This window comes from Heterodontus francisci, chromosome 4 (genome assembly GCF_036365525.1).
Source record: "Heterodontus francisci isolate sHetFra1 chromosome 4, sHetFra1.hap1, whole genome shotgun sequence".
NCBI classification, from domain to species: Eukaryota; Metazoa; Chordata; class Chondrichthyes; order Heterodontiformes; family Heterodontidae; genus Heterodontus; species Heterodontus francisci.
This window is the reverse complement of record NC_090374.1, coordinates 107,774,599-107,791,940: the sequence shown is the minus strand read 5'-3', so window position 1 is coordinate 107,791,940 and position 17,342 is coordinate 107,774,599.

The following is a 17,342-nucleotide window of genomic DNA, read 5'->3' as shown; positions in this document are numbered from 1 at the left end:
ACCTCTCTTCGGTGGGGTTGTCAGTGCTTACTCCCCTGGAGGGACGTCTCCACTTATGAATTCTTGAGGATGACTTTGAATGTCCCACCAACAAGGATGATCTGCATAATCTACTCAGTTAGCCAAAGCACTGTTCTGGCTGGGCTTCTTGTTAGACTTTTGTCTCCAGTTCAATCTCCTGGTATTTTAGATGCAAATTACAGTGGGCATCTTGGCTTCTAGCTTTTTTAAAAAGTTAACTGTAGGATTTTTTTCATTAAAAGTCTAATGTAAGTTTCCAATCGATTAAATTAATATATCTCATTTGGCAAAAGGGGTTTTCTTGACAAGAGGGAATATTATGAGGACCCATGGGATATAAATTCTACCCTACATCCAAATTTTCTGTTTATACCATTCTCAAATTTTTTGGGTTATTGCACTAGATATTCTCTCAGGTTTCTCATCACTGGTCTTTCCTCTAAGTGGATCCCATGTCCTCGACAATCCAGAATGCTTTTTCACTGCTCAATATTTAGGAGATAGAAGGAGGGGCTTAGTCAAAGAAGTGGGTTTTCTGGAGAGTTTTCAAGTAGGAGAGCGGGCGAATGGAGAAGTAGATAAGTATACAGAGAGAATTTCAGAGCATGGGGCCTAGGTGACTGAAAGCATGACCACCAGTAGTGGGGCAAAAGTGTTGGGGGAGGGGGTTGTGGGGGGGGATACATAAGGGTACAATCAGTACTTCTAAAAGTTATATGTCTACATAAGGTTGTTTTACATTGATGCTTGTTTAGTTTAGACAGTTAAGGTTGCTAAAACTGGCTTCCTTATACCAACACAGAATAGCATGGTTACTGCTCTGCTGCGATCCAAACCTAATAAGCACCAGTGTAAAAAGACCCATAAGAGTACAGAGTAGTATGACTGTAGAGAGCAAATAGAGCATAAGAGCTTGGAAGCAGGGTTGAAAGGCCCAAAAAATCAAGATGGTTTTCACTGAAAGCCGAAAAAGAAGCAGCAATAAAAGGATCAGGAAAATTGCAAAGACAAACCAGTTATTTAAAAACCTGAAGCAGAAACAGGGAATTTGGACTGAAACTGGCAGAAGTGGAAATGGATATAAATACAAAGTTGGAAAAAGATGACATTTCAGGAAAATGATTTACATTGTTCTAGCTGAGTTGCACTGCCCTGTGCTGATGTCATTGTATTGTCTGACTAATAGGGATCCACATGGATACGTTCCTAAAAGGAAATGGAATAAAATGATTGAAAGGATAATTGACTGACTTACATAAGTGACAATCAAACACAAGGATGCAAAGAAACAGCTCTGGAGCCTATTGTGTTTTGAAGTTGCTTTTCTGGTTGATTTACATTTCCCGAGTTTCTTTTGAGCATGTTCAGGAAATTTTAAGCAAGAGCTAGCATGGATGGCACTGGAAATCGCTTTCTTTTATCATTCTGCCAAACAGATGGATGCTGTTCGCACATCAAATGGCTTTTCTTTCTTTCTTTTGTTGACTTCAGCCAGCCACTCAAGAAGCAGGAAGCCAATGCACTTTGAACACAATTATAACAATGCTGTTTTTCTGGATACATCTGCTGGACTGCACAGGAAACAGAACATTATTGTGGAGAAACTGAGAATCAATTTTGGTCAAGTGCAGGGACCTTGGGTGACTTAATGCATTTAATTAAGGAGGCACATAACAAAACCTTCAAAATGCTCTGCTGCTGGTTTGGGTGTATTTACTCCAATCGATGGCTTGCTGCATATCAACATTAATAAAACTTTGCAGCTGTACTCTTGCTTCTGTAGAATTTGGTGTATGTCACATATATAACACTCAGACTGTTCATGAAATCTGTTTGAAATGTTTCCTTAGTGTGTGTTTGCTTTTATTTTCTGTGTTACCTCACTATGTGCCATTTCTGTGGTCATGTATTATGCAGCCTTGTGGAACTACAATGCTCAAATGCTCAGTCAGTACTTCAAAGCAGACCAGTGGGAACAGATCTTACACTTGAATTGTTTTTAAAAGAAGAATTTTCTTGTTAGATCTCTAGGACAGTCAGATCCTCATCCACTGCTATATTTCCACAGAATCAAATGCATATCCCCTTCCCCACCCTCCCCATTTCACGTGAATTATTAATAATCTAGTGCGTAAAAAAGCATTCAATGGGAAATGTCCAGTGAAGCCAAAATTTTACAGTATCCATCACGTGTGCAGATCTTCCCACCCACACTTGCCTGTGTCTCTTGCCTGTGAGGGGAATTTAAATGTTTGGATGAGCATGCACTTGAGTCAGGTGTGGGGGAGGGAATTTGTAAGGACAATTTGCTACTGTGTCAGTGGATCTGTGGTGCAGACTGAGCCGGTCCAAAAATTTTAAGAACAAGCTTTATTTTAAATATGTCAATTTTCATAATTCAATCTCAGAACACAGCCTTTTAAAATTTAAATAGTGACCCACAGACTTCCCCTATGCTTAGCCAGAGTACAAATGATTGGATATACACTGTAAGCAGATGGGCATATTATGCACCCACTAGAAATCTCTTAACTTTGGACCTTCATAAGCAACGCTACACAATAAATTTTTCCCCTTTAATTTAACTTGGATTGTGATTCTCCAACTATGAAGGTCCATCATTGATTATATTCAAGCCTGGGATAGATAGATTTTTAACCTCTCAGGGAATCAAGGGATATGAGGAGTGGGCAGGAAAGTGCAGCTGAGGCAGAAGCTCAGTCATGATCATGCTGAATGGTGGAGCAGGCCCGAGAGGCCATATGGTCTACTGCTGATCCTATTTCTTATGGTCTTATTTATACTTGCAGAGCAGTCTGATGAATTTCATCACTGAACTGGCACAGCCAGCCAGATAAGTAGTCACCCTCAATGATTGTAGACTAGCAACCTTCCATTATAATTATTTTTAGAGAAAATCACATTTAAACCCTCTGCCCTTTCCAATTACTATCATATCCCCAATCATCTTTTTCTTGCCTCACAATTCTATTTACACCTTATCCATTATTCCTTGTTCAAGATGCTCCAATCTGGCTTCCATTCTGTCCACAGCATTGCAAATGTAGTAAGTTTGTGTAGTTTGTTTCTACTGTGCCTACCCACGTTTTTTTTCATGTTTGTGCTTGGGGCCAGGCTGTTCAGTTTTCTGTCCATTAACCCCCTCTCTGTACTAGCGCTTTGTCTTTCAACACACCATTAACATACCATTTGCCTTTGCTCCATGACCTTCTGGTCAGTTATTATCTGTGACCTTGTCCTATCAACACCTTCTCTTTTGTTATCTCTTGCCCCACCCCCACTTTACTTGCTTAAAACTTTTTACATTTCTAATATTTGCCAGTTCTGACCTGAAACGTTAACTCTGCTGCTCTCTCCACAGATGCTCCCAGACTTGCTGAGTATTTCCAGCATTTCTTGTTTGTGTTTCAGATTTCCAGCATCTGCAGAATTTTGATTTTATTTTAGTGTTTAATTCACTGCCACTTCTCTTCCAGGAATGCCTACCTTGAAGAAGTTCTGCTCTTCTCTCTGACGGTATTTTTGTTTGTCTCTTTTACCTTGTTCACCTTCATTGTTTTCTATTTCCCTCCTGGTGTTTGATAAAGTGTCTACCAAAACTCGTTTTCACAGCCACATCTCCTTCCTCAGTGACTGTCTCCAGCTCCGACTTACTCCACGTGGATTCAAACTGCAATTTCACCCATCATATTTTGAATCCACCCAGGATTACAGGTATCTCCAAGAAATACAACGTTCCTCGGGCTGCTGTTCTCGCCGCATCCTGAGATCCACACTCAGTGCCATGCGCCGCCACATATACACACTGGACCTCTCTCTCCAGAAACACCGCCTCACCTTATCGCAAAGCTGTTCTACTCCGCAGTTTCATTTCATCCATCGTCTTATCTGACGCACTAACAAAACTTTTTTTCTTCCTTTCAGGTGTTAAGAAACGCAGGCTCCAACAGCTGATGGGGACTAATGCCCCTCCAGATCCTTCTTCCCATTCACTTCCCTCTGACCCCACCCCTTCTGATCTGACCCCTTGCCATGTATTCACTATACCCTCTGACCTTCCCCTCTCTGACGCTGAACATTCTGTGCTCAGCAAAGGACTCAGTTTTATCCCCTTATGTCCCCACCTCAACGAATTTTGCGCTCGGCATGACGTTGAGTTTTTCTTCCGTCGCTTTCACCTCCGGGCTTACTTCTTTGACCAGGAGTCCACCCCCCAATCAGCAGACCCATTCACCCGCCTCCAGCATTCTCCCTCTACCTGGACCCCTCCCTCTGGCCTCTTACCCGCTCTTGATCTTTGCGTTGAAGACTGTCGGCGAGACATCGGCCATCTTAATTTCTCTGCCCCTCTCACTCACTCTAACCTGTCCCTCTCTGAACTTGCCGCACTCCGTTCTCTCAGGTCTAACCGCAACATTGTAATCAAACCTGCAGGCAAGGGTGGTGCTGTTGTTGTCTGGCGTACCGACCTCTACCTTGCAGAGGCTCAGCGCCAACTCTCAGACACTTCTTCCTACCTCCCTCTGGACCATGACCCCACCACCAAACATCAAGTGACTGTCCACAGAACTGTCACTGATTTCATCTCCTCTGGAGATCGTCCCTCTACAGCTTCCAACCTCATAGTCCTGCAACCCCGGACAGCCCACTTCTACCTCCTTCCTTAAATCCACAAACAGGACTGTCCCGGCAGACCCATTGTTTCAGCCTGTTCCTGCCCCACTGAACTTATTTCTTCCTATCTTGACTCTATCTTTTCTCCCCTGGTCCAGTCTCTTCCCACCTACATCCTTGACTCTTCTGACACCCTACGTCATTTTGACAATTTCCAGTTTCCTGGTCCCAACCACCTCCTCTTCACTATGGACGTCCAATCTCTCTACACCTCCATCCCCCACCAGGACGCTTTGAGGGCTCTCCGCTTCTTCCTTGAACAGAGGCCCAACCAGTCCCCATCCACCACCACCCTCCTCCGCCTGGCTGAACTTGTTCTCACATTGAACAACTTCACCTTCAACTCCACTCACTTCCTTCAAGGAAAAGGTGTTGCTATGGGTACCCGCATGGGTCCTAGTTATGCCTGACTTTTTGTGGGATATGTTGAACATTCCTTGTTCCAGTCCTACTCAGTCCCCCTCCCCCAACTCTTTTTCCGGTACATTGATGACTGTATCGGTGCCGTTTCCTGCTCCTGCCCAGAACTGGAAAACGTTATCAACTTTGCTTCTAATTTCCACCCTTCTCTCACCTTTATGTCGTCCATCTCTGACACTTTTCTTCCCTTCCTCGACTTCTCTTTCTCCATCTCTGGGGATAGGCTATCGACTAATATTCATTCTAAGCCCACCGACTCCCACAGCTACCTCGAATACACTTCTTCACATCCTGCCTCCTGTAAGGACTCCATTCTATTCTCCCAGTTTCTCTGTCTCTGATGCATCTACTCTGATGATGCTACCTTCCATGACAGCGCTTCTGATATGTCTTCCTTTTTCCTCAACCGAGGATTCCCCCCCACTGTGGTTGACAGGGCCCGCAACCATGTTCAGCCCATTTCCCGCACCTCTACCCTCACCCCTTCCCCTCCCTCCCAGAACCGCTACAGGGTTCCCCTTGTCCTCACTTGCCACCCCATCAGCCTCCACATCCAAAGGATCATCCTCCGCCATTTCGCCACCTCCAGCGTGATGCCACTACCAAACGCATCTTCCCCTCCCTTCCCCTGTCAGCATTCCGAAGGCATCGTTCCCTCCGCAACACCCTGGTCTACTCCTCCATTACCCCCATCACATCGCCCCCTTCTCATGGCACCTTCCCCTGCAATTGCAGGAGGTGTAATACCTGCCCATTTACCTCCTCTCTCTTCACTATCCAAAGCCCCAAACACTCCTGTCAACTGAAGCAGCGATTTATTTGTACTTCTTTCAATTTAGTATACTGTATTTGCTGCTCACAATGTGGTCTCCTCTACACTGGGGAGACCAAATGCAGATTGGGTGACCATTTTGCAGAACACCTCCGCTCAGTCCGAAAGCATGACCCTGAGCTTCCAGTTGCTTGCCATTTCAACAGTCCTGCCTGCTCTCATGCTCACATCTCTGTCCTGGGATTGCTGCAGTGTTCCAGTGAACATCAACGCAAGCTCGAGGAACAGCACCTCATTTACTGATTAGGCACACTACAGCCTGCCAGACTGAACATTGAGTTCAATAATTTCAGAGCATGACGGGCCCCATTTTTTATTTTTATTTTTAGTTATTTTTTATTTTATAAGTGTTTATTTTATTTTAGTTTGTTTAGTTTGTTTCTACTGGGCCTACCCACTGTTTTTTTCATGTTTGTGCTTGGGGCCAGGCTGTTCAGTTTTCTGTCCATTAACACCCTCTCTGTACTACTGGAGTATTACCAGCATTTCTTGTTTTTATTGCAAATGTACTGGTCAGTCATGAATCACTGTATTTTGTGGCTCATTATTTCTCCTCATCCTCCTTGAACTTTCTGCTGCCTTTGATATCATCGATGATTCAAACTCTCCTCTACAGATCACTAAGGTCCACTCACACCTGTTGTATTGAAGACAACATTTATTGCCCGTCCCTAATTGCCCTCGAGAAGGTCATGGTGAACTGCCTTCTTGAACCACTGCAGTCCTTGAGGCGTAGGTACACTCACAGTGCTGTTCGGAAGGGAGTTCCTGGCATTTTGACCCAGTGACAGTGAAGGAAGGGTGGCATAGTTATAAGTCAGGATGGTGTGTTGCTTGGAGGGGAATTTGCAGGTGGTGGTGTTCCCATGCATCTGCTGGCCTTGTCCTTCTAGGTGGTCGAGGTCGCGGGTTTGGAAGTTGCTGTCTAAGGAGCATTGGTGCGTTGCTGCAGTACATCTTGTAGATGGTACACACTGCTGTCACTGTGCTGGAGGGAGTGAATGTTTAAGGTAGTGGATGGTGTGCCAGTCAAGCGGGCTGCTTTGTTCTGGATGGTGTTGAGCTTCTTGAGTGTTGTTGGAGCTAGATCCATCCAGGCCACTGGAGAGTATTCCATCACACTCCTGACCTGTGCCTTGTAAATGGTGGACAGGCTTTGGGGAGTCAGGAGGTGAGTTACTCGCCACAGAATTCCCAGCCTCTGACCTGCTCTTGTAGCCACAATATTTATATGGCTACTCCAGTTCAGTTTCTGGTCAACAGTAACCCTCAGGATATTTATAATGGGGGATTCAGCAATTGTAATGCCATTGAATGTCAAGGGGAGATGGTTAGATTTTCTCTTGTTTGAGATAGTCATTGCCTGGCACTTGTGTGGCACGAATGTGACTTGACACTTATTAGCCCAAGTGTGGATATTGTCCAGGTCTTGCTGCATTTCTACATGGACTGCTTCAGTATCTGAGGAGTCGCGAATGGTGCTGAACATTGTGAAATCATCAGCGATCATCCCCACTTCTGACCTTATGATTGAAGGAAGGTCATTGATGAAGATGGTTGGGCCTAGGACATTATGCTGAGGAACACCTGTAATGATGTCCTAAAGCTGAGATGATTGGCCTCCTACAACCACAAACTTCTTCCTTTGTGCTCGGATATGACTGCAACCAGCAAAGGGTTTTCCCCCGATTCCCTTTGACTCCAGTTTTGCTCCTTGATGCCATACTCGGTCAATTGCTTGATGCCAATCTCACCTCACTTCTTGATTTCAGCTCTTTTGTCCATGTTTGAACCAAGGTTGTAATGAGGTCAGGAGCTGAGTGGCCCTGGCGGAACACAAACTGAGTGTAAAAAAGCAGATTATTGCTGAGCATGTGCTGCTTGTTAGCACTGTTGACAACACGTTCCATCACTTTGCTGATGATCGAGAGTAGACTGATGGGGCGGTAATTGGCCGGGTTGGATTTGTCCTACTTTTTGTGTACAGGCCATACCTGGGTAATTTTCCACATTGCCAGGTAGATGCCAGTGTTGTAGCTGTAACAGCTTGGCTAGGGGCATGGTGAGTTCTGGAGCACAGGTTTTCAGTACTAATGCCGGAATGTTGTCAGGATCCATAGCCTTTGCAGTATCCAATGCCTTCAGTCGTTTCTTGATATCACGTCGAGTGAATTGATTTGGCTGAAGACTGGCATCTGTGATGTTTGGGACTTCAGGAGGAGGCTGAGATGGACCATCCACTTGGCACTTCTGGCTGAACATTGTTGCAAATGCTTCAGCCTTATCTTTCGCACTGGGCTCCCCCATCATAGAGGATGGGGATACGTGTGGAGCCTCCTCCTCCTGTTAGTTGTTTAATTGTTCACCACCATTCATGACTAGATGTGGCAGGGCTACAGAGCTTAGATCTGATCCGTTGGTTATGGGATCGCTTAGCTCAGTCTTTCGCATGCTGCTTATGCAGTTTGGCATGCAAGTCGTCCTGGTTTGTAGCTTCACCAGGTTGACACCTCATTTTGAGGTATGTCTGGTGCTGCTCCTGGATGCCCTCCTGCACTTTTCATTGAATCAAGGTTGATCCCCCAGCTTGGTGGTAATTGTAGAGTGGGGGATATGCTGGGCCATGAGGTTACAGATTGTAGTTGAGGCACCCACAGCGCCTCATGGATGCCCAGTATTTTGTTGCTAGATCTGCCAAAATCTATCCCATGTAGCACAGTGGTAGTGCCATACAACACAATGGAGGATATTCTCAATGTGAAGACAGGACTGTATCCACAAGGACTGGGCAGTGGTTACTCCTACCAACATTGTCATGGACAGATATATCTGCAACAGGCAGATTGGTGAGGACGAGGTCAAGTATGTTTTTCCCTTTTGTTGGTTCCCTCACCACCTGCCGCAGACCCAGTCTAGCAGCTATGTCCTTTAGAACTTGGCCAGCTTGGTCAGTAATGGTGCTAATGAGCTACTCTTGGTGATGGACAGTGAAGTCCCCCACCCAGAGTACATTCTGTGCCCTTGCCATCCTCAATGCTTCAAAATCAGAATCTCCTCAAGCACTGCTCTTCAGACAAATGAAGGTAAGACTTGTGGTCTCTGTAGTCCTGTGGCTGGGAAACTCCTTACCCTCCTCAATCTCCATCCAATGCAGTCAGACCCTTCTTTGGTTCTTTTATTCCTTCTCTTCAAGAAAGGCCAAGTACAGACGAATACCTAGAGATGACACCCTTGCCAGCATCTCAAGGTAGATTTCCCTTTAAGAGATAACTGAAAGCTCTATAAATCCCTCTCTCCTGCAATCACAGTTTACTGACAAAATCTCCTAACCTTCAAAAGCTCAATTGACAGCTTCAGAAAATACTGTCCCACTATGAACTATCTAACACACAAAAAAATGATACTTCGGTACAATACAAATTGGAAATTGCTGCTTCGAGTGAACTCTCCCTCCAATACTGACGCACAGTGGTAGCAGTGTGTACTATCTACAAGATGCACTGTAGCAACGCACCAAGGCTCCTTAGATAGCGCTTTCCAAACCCACGACCTCTCCGACCTCAAAGGACAAGGGCAACAGATGCATGGGAACACCACCACCTGCATTCCCCTCCAAGTCACACACCATCCTGACTTGGAACTATATCGCAGATCCTTCACTGTTGCTGGGTCAAAATCCTGGAACTCTCTTCCTAACAGCACTGTGGGTGTACCTACACCCCAAGAACTGCAGGGGCACAAGAAGGCAACTCACCACCACCTTCTCAAGGGTGATTAGGGATGGGCAATAAATGCCGTCCCAGCCTGTGACGCCAACATCCCAGGAACAAATCATTAAAAAAAAAATCAGTGCACTTTTATGTCCTGATAGCTAGGCCTGCCTCTTATGTAATGCAAGGAAAGGTGGGATGAGGGAAAATCCCATGGATTAAATCACACGGTCACCCTGCACAGCAGAACAGAGAGGAAGGAGTGGTGGAAAATCTGGTGGATCATTTTGTGGATGGATACTTGGCAGAATGCAATATTGAGTCAATTTATACCCATATTTGCTACCTCTGTGATGGCCTTTGGGCAGATGGCAGGGACGGGGTGGGGGATGGAACATCCAGGCCACTGAAGCTAGACATTTTTCTGCCAAGCATGTGTACAATAGTTTGTATTCGGGGTAGCAGTGAACATTTTACAGTGACGCATTAGCCAGCTGTTTTGACACTTAATCTGAAAGCGAAATTAACTTTGTCAAGGCGATTGTTAAAAAGTTGGGGTCGGTGGAAGCAGTGATGGGGTGGGTGGGGGTGGTGGTGAGGGGGGCTGCTTTTAGTGTTTAGCTGCTAGTCATTACTTTTACATCTCTCCTTAATTCTGAAACCTAGTGAATGCTTTGTAAACTACAGATGCTCACCCACAGCTCAACAAGATATTATCTGACCACATAATGCAACACAGCTGCTTAGCTGTACACGTGTTCCTGGAGCCTTTCAAACCACTCTTATCTTCACTCCAGTCTCTAATTAAGAAATATATCACACAATGAGAAAGTAATTCACCACTGAAGGAAATCTCATCAAAGATCAGTCAGTAATTGTAGCTTGATGGTTTGTTTTTTTAGGGGAATGGAATAATATAATCTTCATTTACAACAGCAGTGCTGGCCATCTAATTATTATTTTCTGTGAACAAGAAAGGGAATTTTCCATCAGAATCCTTCAATGATTTGTCTGTGTTCCAGGTGAATCATTGCAGCAGTGAGGAGGAGAGCTGAATTAAATGCTGACTGTGGGGCTGGAGATAAACACACGTGCTGTCAATGAAACACTATGTTAACTCTAAAGAGAAGTGTTTGAATGTTCAGATCCACCCATACTGACATTAATGTTCAATCAGTCACAGCAGCAGCATCCCCACCAGCCACCCCCTGTCACCCGGGACCCACCTTTCATCCTCTTCTTTCACAAATGTTATCAAAGTCCAATTGTCATGATACTGTAATTATGGGCAAGCACTCAAATAGCATTGGTACTTTAAAAAAGATGATCCATGTATGCAGTCATTACAGGAGATGCTGAACAATATCTGCAAGCTGCTGTAGTAATGGTAGAAACTCATGTCTTTGTGAGGAAATGAAGAGACAGAGTGAAGAGAGACAGAGAAAGGTTGACAGAATATACAGACGGAGGTAAAGAAACACTTTTGTATAACAAGAGTTAGTGAAAGAAAAGGATACAAAGAGAAATGAACAAGGGAAGATAGAGACCACAGACAGAGAGACGAGCAGCGAGGAATCTGTGACTCTGGATAACAGTACAGCAAAGAAAACATTTTATCAACAGAACTTCACTTTACAAATAATGAATTTGATGCATCCAATAATCTCATCAACCAGGTTCAATAATGGAGAACAGCCTTCATCATTGAACCCTGCTGATGAGGTTATTTCACTCCAATCTCTGATTAAGAACTATATCACAAAATGAGAAAAAGATTCACCATTGAAAGAAATTTCAAAGACTTCATCACGTAAGTCCTGTAATCTTGGAAAGTCACACTGAAATGAGGTACAGGCTGAGGTTAAGGTTGCCAGTGTAGTGCAAATTCTCAGACATGTGCTCTCTTTAAGCACAAATCCCTGCTGGGAACATGTTATCACTTAATTTACACTAATATTTCAACAGGGATTTCATCTATGATGCAGATATCAGTCTGAAATGCTGAGCCGTAAGATCTTGATCAATTCAAAAAGAAAGTTTTAAGTTCTTTTTTCTCCTCCATCTTTCAGTTTCCCATTCCTTTCCTTACTCCACCTGGACTGAGGTGGCTGGCAGGTACTTTGTATCCAGTCTTACAAAGCATCTGTGTAATCAGCTGCTAGAAAGTGTAGGAGGCAGGGTCATCCTTGGGATTCTGTGTCTAACCCTGTGGGATAGAGTTTCAGTTCCACTTGGAGTCTACATTCGGCCCCTCAAGCCTGCGCCACCATTTGATAAGATCATGGCTGATCTGATTGCGGCCTCAACTCTCTTTTCTGTCGACCTGCTATACCCTTTGACTCCCTTGTCAATCAAGAATTATCTAACTCAGCCTTAAAAACATTCAATGACACTGCCTCCACTGTTCTCTGGAGAAGAGAATTCCACAGACTAACAATCCTCTGAGAGAAAAAAAATTCTCTTCATCTCTGTCTTAAATGGGAGACTCCAACTTTTTAAACTGTGTTCCCTAGTTCTAGTCTCTCCAATAAGGGCAAATAGCCTCTCAGCATCCAACCTTTCAAGTCCCCTCAGGGTCTTATATGTTTTAATAAGATCACCTCTCATCCTCTTAAACTCCAATGGATACAGGCCCAACCTGTCCAACCTTTCCTCATAAGATAACCCCTTCATCCCAAGAATCAGTTGAGTGAACCTCCTCCAAATTGCTTTGAATGCAATTATATCCTTTCTTAAGTAAGGAAACCAAAATTGTACACATACTCCAGATGTGGTCTCACCAACACCCTGTACAACTGTAGCAAAACTTCCTTACTTTCAAATTCCATTCCCTTTGCAATAAATGGCAGCATTCCTTTTGCTTCCTAATCACTTGCTGCACCTGCATACTAACATTTTGTGAATCATGTACCAGGACACTCAGATCTCTCTGTACTGCAAAGTTCTGCACTCACTCTTCATTTAAATAATATACTATGGTGGCACAGTGGTTAGCACCGCAGCCTCACAGCTCCAGTGACCCGGGTTTGGTTCTGGGTAGTGCCTGTGCAGAGTTTGCAAGTTCTCCCTGTGACTGCGTGGGTTTCTGCCGGGTGCTCCAGTTTCCTCCCACAGCCAAAGACTTGCAGGTTGATAGGTAAATTGACCATTGTAAATTTCCCCTAGTGTAGGTAGGTGGTAGGAGAATTGAGGGATGGTGGGGATGTGGTAGGGAATATGGGATTAATGTAGGATTGGTATAAATGGGTGGTTGATGGTCAGCACAGACTTCGTGGGCTAAAAAGCCTGTTTCAGTGCTGTATCACTCTATGACTACATTACTATTCTTTCTGCCAAAGTGGACAAGTTCATATTTTCCCACATTATACTCCATCTGACAAATTTTTGTCCACACACTTAACATATGAACATACAAATTAGGAGCAGGAGTAGGCCACTCATCCCTTCGAGCCTGCTCCGCTATTCAATAAGTTCATGGCTGAACTGTTTACTTCAAATTTCCACCTACCCTCGATAACCTTCCACCCCCTTGCTTATCAAGAACCTATCTACCTCTGCCTTAAAAATATTCAAAGGCTCTGCTTACACCGCATTTTGAGGAGAGAATTCCAAAGACTCATGACCCTTTGAAAGAAAAAAATTCTCATCTCTGCCTTAAATGAGCAATCCCTTATTTTTAAACAGTGACCCCTAGTTCTAGATTCTCCCACAAGACGAACCATCCTTTCCAGATCCACCCTGTCAAGACCCCTCAGGATCTTATATGCTTCAATCAAGTCGCCTCTCACTCTTCTAAATTCCAGTGGATACAAGCCTAGCCTGTCCAATCTTTCTTCATAAGACAGCCCGCCCATTTCAGGTATTAGTCTAGTAAACCTTCTCTGAACTGGCTCCAATGCATTTACCTCCTTCCTTAAATAAGGAGACCAGTACTGTACACAGTAGTCCAGATGTGGTCTCATCAATGCCCTGTATAGCTTTAGCATAACCTCATAGAATCATACAGTTATACAGCATAGAAACAGGCCCTTCGGCCCAACATATCCATACCGGCCATCAAGCACCTATCTATTCTAATCCCATTTTTCAGCACTTGGCCCATAGCCTTGTTTGCTATGGCGTTTCAAGTGCTCATCTAGATACTTCTTAAATGTTGTGAGGGTTCCTGCCTCTACCACTCCTTAGGCAGTGTGTTCCAGATTCCAACCACCCTCTGGATGAAAACATTTTTCCTCAAATTCCTTCTCAACCTCCTGCCCCTTATCTGAAATCTATACCCCCTAGTTATTGACCCCACTGCTATGGGAAAAAGTTTCTTCCTATCTGCCCTATCTATGTCTCTCATAATTTTGTGTACCTCAATCAGGTCTCCCCTCAGCCTTCTCTGGTCTGAGGAAAACAACCCTAGCTTATCCAGTCTCTCTTCATAGCTGAAATGCTCCAGCCCAGCCAACATCTTGGCGAATCTCCTCTGCACCCTCTCTAGTGCAGTCACATCCTGCCTATAGTGTGCCGACCAGAACTGTACACAGTACTCCAGATGTGACCTAACTAGCATTCAATTCAATTGTATTTAATTGCGTTCTATTCAATTCCCTTTGCAATAAACGATTACATTCTATTATCTTTCCTAATAACGTGCTGCACCTGCATACTAACCTTTTGCGATTCATGCACTAGTACACCCAGATCCCTCTGCATCTCTGAGCTCTGCAATCTCTCACCATTTAGATCATATGCTTCTTTTTCATTCTTCCTGTCAAAGTGGACAATTTCACACTTTCCCACATTATACTCCATTTGCCAGGTCTTTGCTCAGACCTTTTATGTCCTCAGCACTGATCCCTGCGGCACTCCACCAGTCACATTCTGACAAACTGAAAATGCTCAATTTATCCCTACTGTCTTCTTCCTGTTAGCTAATCAATCCTCTATTCATGCTAATATGTTACCCCCTACACAATGAACTCTTATTTTGCGTAGTAACCTTTGATGTGGCACCTTATCAAATGCCTTTTGGAAATCCAAGTACACCACATCTACAGGTTCCCCTTTATCCATGTTGCTTGTTGCTTCCTCAAAGAACTCTATAAATTAGTCAAATATTATTTCCCTTTCACAAAACTATGTTGACTGCTTGATCGCATAAGAGTTTCTAAGCGCCTGCTATAACTTCCTTAATAATAGATTCTACTATTTTCCCTATTACAGATGTTAGGCTAACTGATTTGTAATTTCTTGCTTTCTGTCTCCTTCCTTTCTTAAAAAGAGGAGTTACATTCAATATTTTCCAATCTGATGGGACCTTTCCAGAATCTAGGGAATTTTGGAAAATTATAACCAATGCATCCACTATCTCCTTCTTTTAAGACCCGAGGATGCAGGCCATCAGGTCCCAGAGACTTGTCAGCCTTTAGTTCTAATAGTTTTCTCAGTATCCTTTTCCAGGTAATTTTAATTATTTTAAGTTCCTCCCTCCTTTTCACCTCTTGATTTACAAGTATTTCTGGGGTGTTACTTGGGTCCTCTACAGTGAAGACAGACACAAAGGGGGGAATTTTATGCTCTCCCCTGTGGTGGGTTTGGAGGAGCGGAGAGCATAAAATTCGGTGGGATGGCAGCGCAGGGAGATTCCACCACCTTCCCATCTCCGCCAAAATTAAGTCTGAGGCGGGAAGTTATTTCTTGATATCGCATATAGTGAATGAAATTGCCTGAAGACTGGTTTCTGTGATGATGGGGACCTCAGGAGGCCCAGATGGATCGCCCACTCGGTGCAAATATTTCTGCCTTATCTTTTGCACTCACCTGCTGGGCGTCACCATGATCAAAGATGGGAATGTTCATGGAGCATCCTCCTCCTGTTACTTGTTTAATTGTCCATCACCATTCACGACTGAATGTGACAGGATTCCAGAGCTTTGACCTGATCTGTTGGTTGTAGGATTGTTTAGCTCTGTTTATTGCACGCTGCCACTGTTATCTAACATGTATGTAGTCAGTCCTGTGCTATGGCATCATCAGGTTGACACCTCGGGCTGAATTTTACCTGCCCTCTGATGTTAGGGTTTGACGGGGGGCCCGGAAAATTATTCCAGGAGAGGCCTGTCTCAACCCCCATTTAGTCTCCTTATGTAGACTAAATCCCGTCTTTAAGCTGGGTCCATTTCCATTGTGCTGTGTGGCACAACTACTGTGCTAAATGGAATAGATTTAGAACAGAACTCAAAATTGGGTATCCATGAGGCACTATAAACTATCATCAGCAGCAGAACTGTATTATACCATAATCTGTAAACTCATGGTCCGGCATATCCCCTAACATCAAGCCACGGGACTAATCCTGGTTCAATAAGGAGTGTAGCAGAGCATACCAGGTGCAACACCATAGAGTCATAGAGTCTTACAGCATAGAAACAGGCCCTTCGGCCCACCACGTCCATGCCGACCATAATGCCTATCTATACTAATCCCACCTGCCTGCATTAATTCCATATCCCTCTATACCTTGCTCATTCAAGTACCTGTCCAGATGCCTCTTAAATGTTGCTACTGTTCCTGCCTCCACCATCTCCTAAGGCAGCTCATTCCAGATACCCACTGTTCTTTGTGTGAATAATTTACCCCTTTGATCCCCTTTAAACCTCCTCCCTCTCACCTTAAATCTATGCCCTCTAGTTTTAGTCACCCCTACCATGGGTAACAGACTCTGGCTATCTACCCTATCTATGCCTCTCATAATTATATACCTCTATCATGTCCCCTCTCAGCCTCCTTTGCTCCAGGGAAAACAGACCCAGCCTATCCAATCTCTCTTACACCTCAAGCCCTCCAAACCAGGCAACATCCTTGTGAATCTTTTCTGCACTCTCTCTAGCTTAAACACATCTTTCCTGTAGTGCGGCGACCAGAACCGCAAACAGTACTCCAAATGCGGCCTAACCAACGTTATGTACAACTGTAACATGACGTCCCAACTCTTGTACTCAATGCCTCGGCCGATGAAGGCAAGCATGCCATATGCCTTCTTCACCACCCTGTCTACCTGTGTTGCCACTTTCAAGGAACTATGTACTTGCAGCCCAAGGTCTCTCTGCTCAACAACACTCCCCAGGGCCCTGCCATTCATTGTATATGTCCTTCCCTGGTTTAACTTCCCAAAATTCATCACTTCACACTTGTCTGTGTTAAATTCCATTTGCCACTCCCTTGCCCACTTTCCCAGTTGATCTATATCCTGTTGTAACCTGCGACAACCTTCTTCACTGTCCACTATACCACCAATTTTGGTGTCATCTGCAAACTTACTAATCATGCCCCTTACATTCACATCCAAGCCATTAATATATATGACAAACAACAGAGGGCCCAGTACTGATCCCTGCGGCACACCATTGGTCACTGGCCTCCAATCTGGAAAACAACCCTCCACTACCACCCTCTGCCTCCTATCACCAAGCCAATTTTGTATCCAATTGGCTAGCTCACCCTGGATCCCATTTGTTCGAACCTTCTGGACCAGCCTACCATGCGGGACCTTGTCAAAGGCCTTGCTAAAGTCCCTGTAGACAACGTCCATCGCCCTGCCCTCGTCAATCTTCTTGGTCACCTCCTCGAAAAACAATCAAATTCGTGAGACATGATTTCCCACGCACAAAGCCATG